This window comes from Trichosurus vulpecula, chromosome 1 (genome assembly GCF_011100635.1).
Source record: "Trichosurus vulpecula isolate mTriVul1 chromosome 1, mTriVul1.pri, whole genome shotgun sequence".
NCBI classification, from domain to species: Eukaryota; Metazoa; Chordata; class Mammalia; order Diprotodontia; family Phalangeridae; genus Trichosurus; species Trichosurus vulpecula.
The window spans coordinates 263,268,967-263,278,855 of record NC_050573.1 but is presented as its reverse complement, the minus strand read 5'-3'; the positions used below and the strand labels follow the sequence as shown (position 1 = coordinate 263,278,855).

Below are 9,889 nucleotides of genomic sequence, written 5' to 3'. Positions count from 1 at the left end.
TTTTACAGATGAGGAAACATGCTCAGATAAGTTAATTGACATGATCACACTCATATTGTCATTAAATTGCAGGGCACGGATTCTCAAAATCTCACTTATTGATTCCATGTACCACTCTCTTTCCACAACACCCTGTTCTTCTCTTTTGTATGCAGTACAAATTAATATGAATGTTTACAAGGCCACACATCTAACTCTTATACTTTAACTGCTATATAGATGAGGTTCTTTCATGCTGAAAATATATATATATATATATATATATATATATATATATATATATACATATACACACACACACATATATTTTAATTTAAATGGGGTTAAGTCTCTGGTCTGACACTCATTAGCTGCTCTTAGTGACCTTGGCTAAGTCATCTAAAGTCTGATCTTCAGTTCCCTCATGTGTGAAATGAAGATATTACTTATATAATTGATCTCACAAAGTTGTTATAAGGATCAAATGACATGATATGTACGATGCATTATGTAAACTGAAACACTTCATAAAAACCCCTTAATTATTACAGGTAATTAGCTAATGTGGCAAATAATACAGTTGTCTCTAGAGCCTTGCCAGCAACTGGGTTACCAAAAAGTGGGAGAAACATACATATAATAATTAGATTTCTGTTTGCTGGGAATTCTTATTATATTTTCTTGCAAACCAGTTTTTATCCTACAGATAAAGAAGTACAGTACATTTAACATTTGGAAAGTGTAAAACTAGACTGATTTTTTTAAAAAAGACAACTGAATATATGGTTTTCCTCTTATCAGGACTTTACTACCCTCCTAGATTTTGGAAATCAGATCGGTATGTCACAAAGGAAGGCTAAGCCTGGGTCCCTTTTCAACACGTAGTAATAATGTAGAGCACGTACTTTTTCTTCATCACATGAATCCTAAGCTTGATTAGACTTACAAAAGGTCTACAATGCCACGGGAACAGCTTTGGAAAAAAAGAATCACTGATTGCTTCTAAGTATTAGCTGTTCCCAGATGACTTTTAAATCCCCTGCAAATGGCTTGAAGTCGCAAAGATTTATTTGCCTCTCTGAATCCCCTCCAAAGTCACCTTTGAATGTGTGGATCAACACTACTGGCTCCTAGCCCTTGATAAAAGGAATTGGTTTGCAAAAAAGAACTATCATTTAGAAAACAAAAAGCCACAAATCTTCCCTGAACAAAGTAATTCAATATGGCTCTCCACCATTCACCACATGCAGTTCAAGAAAAGAATTAGGGAGAAATAAAAATGCTCTCTCATGTCCCCCCATGACAATTTAAGCTCCTTAAAAGCAAGGACTTGTTTTGTTTGTTTCTGTATTCTCATAGCCTATCACAGTGCCTTAATCTACAGCATGCTTAGAAAACCTTTCTTGAGTTGGACATACATACACACATACGTACACACACACATACATATATATATGCACAAATGTATATATGTATGTATACGTGCATACATATATAAAATGTGTATACATACATACATATATGTGTGTGTATTTCCAATTCAACATATATGTATATATTATATCCTTTATTCATCCGTATACATATGTATATATGTATATATGTACATGTATATTTAAATACACATATATACAAACACACACTTGTATATACATGCATTCATGCACATACATACATGCACCCACATATATAGTCTCAAGTCATATGCCCCTTAGCCTCCTTTGTCCTCCTGGAGATGATTATATACACGATTCCCTCTTTTTCTGTCTTTCGTCATTGAGTTAAGTTGGAACGTTGGAAAGAGCATTGGATGAGGTGTTATCAGAAAGTGAATCAGTCATAGGGCTACCTAGTACCCCATACACTTAGCACATTTTATCTAAATTAGGAGACAATTATGAAAATGTGGGTGAAAAAGGACTTGAGAAAATTAGACAGCATTTTCTTTGAATCCCAGCTGTTTGAGAGAGTCACCGCAATCTTCCCTGATGCAGGTAAGTCTTGGGATGCATAAAGCAGGGCCATATTGATTAGAAAGGTGAGGAGTGTGCCCAGAGAAAGTACAATTCTTTGTGTGTAGAAGACATTTAACAAATGTTTAATGAATCAAACTGAGAACTCATTGAGGAGTTTGTGAAGACCTCCAGCTTCTTTTCACCAGCAAATCAGCTCTGTTGTTAATAATAATGATAGTGAGCATTTGTATAGTACTTACTATTTGCCAGGCATTGTGCTAAGTCCTTTAAAATTATTATTTCTTTTTTTTCATTTCAACAACTCTGGAAGGTAGGTGCTATCATTATCACTATTTTACAGCTGAGGAAACCAAATTAAACAAAGGTTAAATGAATGGTCCAGGGTCACACAGCTAATAAGTGTCTAAGGCCAGGTTTGAGCTTGTTTTCCTGACTGCAGACCAGATACTCTATTGACTGAACTATGACTAACTTATATTCCCATAGCAATTTAAGTTTCCCAAAGTACTTTCTGTAGTAAAACTCTTTGAGGTATTTGTGTACCTATTGTTATCCTCATTTGCAGATGGAGACATTGAAGCTGAGACAGCTTAGATAACTCACCTAAGGTACTACAGGTAAAAAGTGGTAATGCTGGGACCCAAACCATGTCTCATGCCTGTACATATAATAATATTTATTTTTACATTATACTACATCTTTAATTTTAAAGAGTAAGATTCAAATTCTTTGGGCTCCTTCCATTCACTAAGACCAAAATATTAAATCCCAACACAAGAAAAGCAAAAGTTGTTTAAAATGTTAGGTCCCATGGAAGTTGTACTTGGGATCAAGGCAAAGTCAGGACTTTTCTTATTGCTTTTATAAACTAACTGGAGCAGAGAATAAAACGAGGCCAAAAAAGCAAATGACTGAAAAGCAATACCAATAGCAGACTTATATTACCTAGGGCCACACAAAGTCGATGGATGATACGGCTGAAGAAGTTGATTAGCTGGTCCCTTCATTTCTTCTCTCCTCTTGACTGTTCACTGTCATCAGTGCTATTGGATCATTAATGCAAGTTTATAACCTTCCAAGTAGCAGCACTTAACCCTTGCTCCTCGTTTTGGCTTTGGTCCACTGCTTTGCCCACACTGTGACACTAATCAGCAAAGAAGACTGCTGTATCATCACTGAAACTGAAGGTGATGTGAGGTATGAAGTCTATCAGAACACTAATATGTGGTTTGCCAGATTACTGAAAATGGACAAAAATGGATAAATGGGTAAAAGAATGTCTAAGGATATTCATTGGATCACAGGCTCTAGCGGTACCAAAGACCTTGGAGATGAATCAGTCTAAACCTATCACCTTCTGATGAAGAAGATCAGGTTCAAAGAAGGGAATTAAGTGCTTATACAATCTGTAGGGATGAGAACTTGAATTTGAACACTGTTCTTTTGGCTGTATTGGTTAACTACCCCAAGTCCTTCAACTGAACTTTATACAGCATAGTCTGAAGGTATCTCATCAATCTTACTTTTCTCTTCAATATTTCCTTCAGCCTATCAATGCCCTTTTAAAAGTGTGGTGACCTGAAGTGAACACAATTCCCTGGGTGTGATCTGACTACAAGAGAGTACAGTGGGACTACTACCTTAGGTGTTCTCAATTCCACATCTCTATCAATGCAGTCTAAGTTCTCATTTGTTTTTTTTTTTTTTTGTGGCCAATATGCTTCTCTCATACTGAGCTCTCAATTCAATAAAATCTCCCAGATTATTTTCTTACAAATTGTTTTTTAGTCACATCTTCCTCATTCCTATACTTGTAAAACTTCAATTTTAGAACCCACATTTATCAATGTTAAATTTCTTTTTGTTCATATCATTTAAAAATATCTTTCATTCTATTGCAATTCATATTGCAGTACTTCTTAAACTGTGGGTGGTTAAGAAGCACTGAAGGAGTTGGAGTGTAAAAAGCTCAAGAAGTCCAAATTAGAACCCAAGTCCAATATTTTAACTATGCCTCCTGTCATTGTGAAATCTGCAAGTTTGATCAACAGTATGTCACATATGCCTACATCTATGTCAATGATCACCATGCCAAAGAATGTAGGGCAAGGAGAAACAGCTAGTATGGTCCATTATAAATCTGTTTCCAAACTTATTTTGACCCATGATCACTGTTTGGATTTATCCATTCAAACATTTCTGAATCCTCTTGAAAATGTCGTAACCTCTGTTAGATTATTGCAGTCCCACTTTAACTGCTAAATAGCTGTGTGACATTCATACATTCATTCATTTATAAAACAAGGATTCCATAGTAACTGTGGCATCCTATTTATCACATCCACTATTCTGATTTGAGAAAGGCAGCAAAAATGCACTTTGAACTTAATCATATTTCTGATCTACATTTGAGAGTTAAGGCAGATGAAGTCAAATCTTGAATTAAGAAGCAGAATAAAATCATTTATAATGAAACTCAAAGCTTCTGGGAGTCTCATAAATTTCTGGCTCCACACAAGAGTGACAAGTACACAGGGAAACTTGGTAAGTTGTCTATTTATTTATTATTAATCTAAATGAAATCTACTCTGCCTTGTTCTAGCATGATATTTACAGCATCTGCTCAATAGCCCTGCCCTTATCTCTCTGGACCATGTCACTGTGCTCAATAAGATTCCCATTTGCTACACTGGCAATGCTCAGGGAAAGCCATTCTCTAATCCTGCTGCTGAACAACATTATTTGCTGCATTGCATTTAATCCACATAATTCTTGTCTTCAGAAGAAGTTGTCAGTGGTGGATAAAAATCTCATTGTTGAGACCGGACAAACTTGGGATGTTACACAAAGTGCAAACACATCTCTTTTGATATAACTCTATTCCAATAGCACATAATGCTACCTTTTTACTGAATGTGGAAAAAGCAGGATGACCATTCTATGGAACTCTTTTGTCTGAAGTAACACACTAGGTTAGTGTTAATCCAATGGGTTTTGTTGCTTCTGATTGTAACTCTTGAAATGGAAAACAGGCTTATTTGCTAATGTCCAAATCACAAAGGAACATGTTCTACCACCTATAATCAGGCAAAAGCTCTGTCTGATGACATAGGAAAGATGAGAAAATACTACTTCACTTAAACTGAATAGTCATGACATTCTCTGACTAGAAAAATAAGAAAACTATTTTTCCTTGAAAAAAGTAAGAATTCAAAATCTGCTTATTACTTGAAAATTCCCAAAAGACAGATTCATATATATATATATGTATATATATATATATATATATATATATATATATATATATATACATGAAATTTCTTTTTCTCCTTGGTTAAATTGGTGATGTCAAAAGTGTTGGCATTACTTAGAGCTTGGTCCCTTTGAATTGAGCTCAAAGAATCTGCTTTGCATTAAATCCTATTTTCAAAAACTTGTAATCTAATTTTTAAATGAAATCTACTCTGTTTTTACTAACTTCATGAATCTGACCTCTAATATTTTTATGATATGCCCCATTCATTGGGAGTTGCCAAAGTGTACTTCATTCTGAATTCCTTGTGGGCACTGAATTGATGATAAAGTTTATTTAAATCTATTTGTTACAGATCCTGCCTACCCCCAATTCAAATTCTACCCTAATAAATCATTACGGCATAAAGATGGCCTTGGGCCCTTGGAGGTGCTGCAAGTAGAGGACAAGCACTGGCAGCTCCTCCCAAGCTGGAAAGACATCAAGCCTAGGTCAGGCAGTGACTCTCATTTGAGGACAAGACTAATTCATTCTGATTCAATTGGGGAAAAATGATAAGTACATAAGATTTACTCTACTTGTGTGATTTATTCCTGAGTCAGGTGTCTGCGTGCAGTAAGACCATCATCACAACTAAAATCAGAATTAGCTTAAAAAAAAGAATGAGGAAAAGATATGACATACATTTATATTTAAATAAGTTACTGGAAATCAACAATGTGAAATAGAAAGTAAAAATAACTTCAACATCTAATACAAAAAATTCATCATGAGATTTAACCAATGCAAACTGGTAGTCACAAAAGACTAAAAGAGTCTTAGTCTGTGAACATTTCACTTACTTGGCAAATCTTGAGATGTGGGCCAAAGGCAACAGTGAATCATAATATAAACTCATATGTATAACTTTATGAAGATAGAAGATGGACTATTGTGGACAATGCAATTTCATAAAACACAGAGAAGTAATAGAGAGTAAAACCAGCTGAAAAAAATCTTGGCAAGATATCAAATTGAGTAAAGTAATTCCCAGGACGTTCAAGAAGCCTTAAACAAAGAAGAAAAATATTTCCAAATTTTTTTTAATAGGTAGTTTTCTACAAAATAATGGAGAAGCCAGAAGAACTAAACTTGGATCCTTGCATCACAGCTAGACATAGTAATAAAGTAAACAAAAATGGGGAAATGTTGGGAAAATAAACTAGATTAGACCATGTGCATATAGAATAGATACATGCTCATGCTGGGAGACACACATTTGTGAGGGCACTTAGGTTCAATTTTATGAGGTACCTGATAGAAGAAAGATGCTAAAACTTAAAACAAAAATATAACACTCTAGAAGTTATTTTTTTCTCATGAGGTAACCAATAACTACAAACGTTTAAGTTCAATCAACCAACATGCATTTGTTCTTTGGGTCAAGTGATGTACTATTATATTATACGGAAGTTAAAACAGATCCTCCCCTCAAGGAGCTCAAACTGTAAAAGGGAACTCAAATACAAAAATAACTAGGTACATACAAGATATATTTAGAGGAAATGGAAAGTAATCTCAGAGGTAAAAGCACTAATATATTTAGAGACCAGGAAACATCTCCTGAAGGAGGTAAGATTGCAGGATGTTGGGAAAATGAAGAAGCATAGGTGAGGGGACACATTTTCCAGGCCAGTGCAAAGACCTGGGGATATTATAGGAAGTATTTTATTCAATTAAATCCCAAGTAAGCTGATGTAGATAGATTTTATAGTGAGTTGATGATGGTAAAGTGTAAGACTGAGAATGTAGGAGAGATTCGGGTTATAAAGAGCTTTAAAATGTCAAAAAGGAGTATATATTTCATTTTGGAGGTGATATGGAGCCCCTGGAATATGGAGGTAATACAGTCAGACCTGTGCTGAAGAAAGATTACCTTAGGTTCATATTAGTAATTCCAGAATCAGACTATGCACAATGGATTAGGTGATCTGTGGTCAGAGGAAGGGCACAGGCTATGCCTTCTGCCCCCATGTAAAGCATAGGGAGGGGACTCACCTAGCTTCATGCTGTTGACTTTATCAAGAGGCATGACTACATCAAGGGCATTTTGAAAACCATAATCTGTGATCAAGGCTAAGGAATACCTCTTGTGAAAGCAGTTTCTGCTTTGAAGAATGGACAGAGCTGTTCACTGATGCTGAAAGCCTTTCTATTGGCCAGTTTGTGTATTGTGATAATAAAACTCAGCTCAACATTGGCAACATCCTCGAGGGTGGCATTATGCCCAAAGGCATCATTCTGTGCTGTTTAAACAAAATCCTGGTGACCTGTGCAAACTTGCCCAGTCATCCAGAAATTATGCCATGGTGATCTCCCACAATCCTGAAACCAAGAAGAAATTGGTGAAGCTACTTTCAGGCTTTAAGAAACTGATTGCCTCAGAAAATAGTGGTAATTGTTATTGCTGGAGGAGGTCATACTGATAAACTCATCCTTAAGGAAGGTCATATCCACTGCAAATACAAGGCCCAGGGCATCTGATGGCCACATGTCTGAGGTGTAGCCATGAGCCCTGTGAAACAACCCTTTAGAGGAGGTAATCATCAGCATTTTGGAAAACCATCCATCATTTGAAGACACATCACAGCTGGATTCAAGGTCATCCTCATTGTTGCCAAGTACAAAAGCCAACTCTGAAGTACCAAGACAGTACAGAAGAAGGAGTAATAGGACCCAGAATCCTGACAAGAAAGATTAGTTGAAGGAAAAAAAAGAAGAAAATTCTTGGCAGCCTAGTGGAGAATATTTTGGAATGAGGGGAGACTTGTTAGGGATATCAGTTAGAAGGCAATAGTACAGATAAAGAGATGAGACCCTGAACTGTGCATGACTTCTTATTATATTTCAATTCTTCTTTCATTGTTCTGTGTCCAACCCACCTTCTCTCCCAGCTTCCTACTGTCCCCCAACCCCCACCCACATAGTTTCCAATATAAAAATAAGTAAGATTTCATGCATCCCTAAATCCAACATGTACTTACAAAGAATCTAAATCCTATAGTCTATCATTTGTTCTGTACAGAAATAGATCACGTGGAGAGTATTAGCAACCAGGTCCCAGCCCAGTCCCAGTTGCTGTTAGTACTCTATTGTCCCCAGAACTATAACTAGGAATTTTTTCACCTGGGACAGAAGTTATTGGGGCCATATCCAGAAGACAGTCTAACTGCAGATACAGTAGGACTATGGTGGTTCTGTTATTCAGTGATACTAACGTCATCTCCATATGATGAGACGGATGGTGGATCCCAGGAGAAAAACGCATCCAAAAGAACCTGACTATGACTCCTTGGGAAAACAAGGGCCAAGGCTGGTGAAGGACTGTGAAGCAAGGTATAAGGGTGTTGTGTGCTGTGAATAGTGAGGGGTGAGGGTGAGTATACATTCCTGGGGAGGCGAGTGTTTCAGATCTTGGTTCTCTACAGCAAAGCCCCATTCACACCCCACCCCAACATCTATGGCTCTGACTCTCCCTTTCAGATTACTTCCCCCAAAATTTGTGGTAGCTTCATCACTCAAGTGTAGTTGTGCTCATTCTCAATGTACTGGCAGGTTTCAGAAACTGTGTACTTCACTAATTTTGCATGGATACCTTTAGCCCCCAAAACTCACAGACCCTGAGAGCACACTCTCATTACAGCCTCTGACTCTCCCTTTAAGCTATTGTACCCACAGCTCCACAACTGTTCTCCTTAAACACCAATTGTAGAGTATATTCCTAGCCCTGGCAAATATATTCTGTGGAATTGGAGAGACTATTTTCATTGTCATTTGAAGTCATGCCAGACACAGCAGGAGATGTGAAAGGGAATCCTCTTTCCTCTCAATTTTCCTCTTAGTGTCCTGAAATTTGAAGAATCTGTGATTTCAACCTTGTGGATACTCCATCTTTCAATATGGATTTCAAGCCCTCTATAGCTTGTTAAGTACAATAAAGCATTATTAAGCATCATTACTCTATCTTATTAGGTAGTCTTTGTAATTCTTCAGGCAGAAAAACAAACAAACAAAAAACACACCACCAATTATTTATTAGATTTTTGGTTGGTTCCATGAACTTAACTGGGTTGGTATTCAGGTAAAACTATGTAGGTCATTGGCCCTCATACTCAAAGCTTTTTCAGCTGTATAGGGCTGATCAGAACATCTTAGTCTTATGGAACTGAAAGTCAGTCTAGAATATGGAAATCATAAATTTATAAGACTGAAAATCACAATCTGGAAGGTTATAAGAGTCTTTTCATGTTACTGAAGAAACTTAAGTCCCAGGAAGATCTTACCACAAACTAGACATCATAATTTTAATTCATAATTACACAGATTAAAGTAATGTTTTTTATCTCTCATAGTAAAATCTTAATCTGTCGTGTTCAATTCTGACCATACTGATAACTTTGCTGAAAGTTTAATTTCAAAAAAAAATCTATTCTTAATCCCCCTTATGACTCTGAGATATTTTATTTTGTTGTCTGAATTTTAATTACAGATTACAGTACAGAAAAAAGGAACAAACAAAATAATTAGAAGCATGCCCAAGAGGCTAAATTGTCAACTTGTTTTAATCACCTGCCTTGTATTTGCTTTTTCTTCCTGACATTTGCCAAAAAGTCTTGTTGCTAAGAATTCAGTTAGCAATTTC

At 36.3% G+C, this 9,889-nt stretch overlaps 1 pseudogene; it reads left to right on the top strand.

The window, feature by feature from the left end:
* Positions 1 to 1,882: 1,882 nt before the first annotated feature.
* On the top strand, positions 1,883 to 7,824 carry LOC118836745 (annotated as a pseudogene).
* Positions 7,825 to 9,889: the final 2,065 nt, after the last annotated feature.